Here is a 613-nt window from a genome sequence, read left to right on the forward strand (position 1 = left end):
CACCTGGGGGTGCTTTCGAACTGCTAGGTTGGCAGGCGCTGGGACCGAGCAGCGGGAGCGCACCCCGCTGCGGGGATTCGAACCGCCGACCTTTCGATCGGCAAGCCCTAGGCGCTGAGGCTTTTACCCACAGCGCCACCCGCGTCCCCTATGTATGTATGTATGTATGTATGTATAAATAAATAAATAAATAAATAAATACTATTATTATTATTGTTGTTGTTGCTACTGCATTTAGGGTGTCTGGTTGGTCACTGTGAGAACAGGATGTCAGATTAGGTGGGATGCAGTCGGCTTTTCTTCTGTTCTCCAGGACATGTTGCTGAATACACCTGCAGGGGGGGGGGGCTGACAGTAGTTCCGCTCACTGCCGCCGGTCTTACTCGCGGCCCCCATGGGTGCCAACTTGAATAATGGGGGGTGCGACAGGTAATCCAGATCCGGCCCAATCGATCACAGGACGGGGCGCACCCACATTATTTAAATGACAATGACTATCAACTGGGGCTAGGGATGGCCGCCTCAACTATTCTATGGGAGTTGGCTCCTATGCTGAGATCACAATGCGGCCGTGAGCGAACAATCGAAGGGGCGGGATCCCGCCGCGCGCCGG

Source organism: Podarcis vaucheri, assembly GCF_965113315.1.
Source record: "Podarcis vaucheri genome assembly, chromosome: 9".
Lineage (NCBI taxonomy): Eukaryota > Metazoa > Chordata > Lepidosauria > Squamata > Lacertidae > Podarcis > Podarcis vaucheri.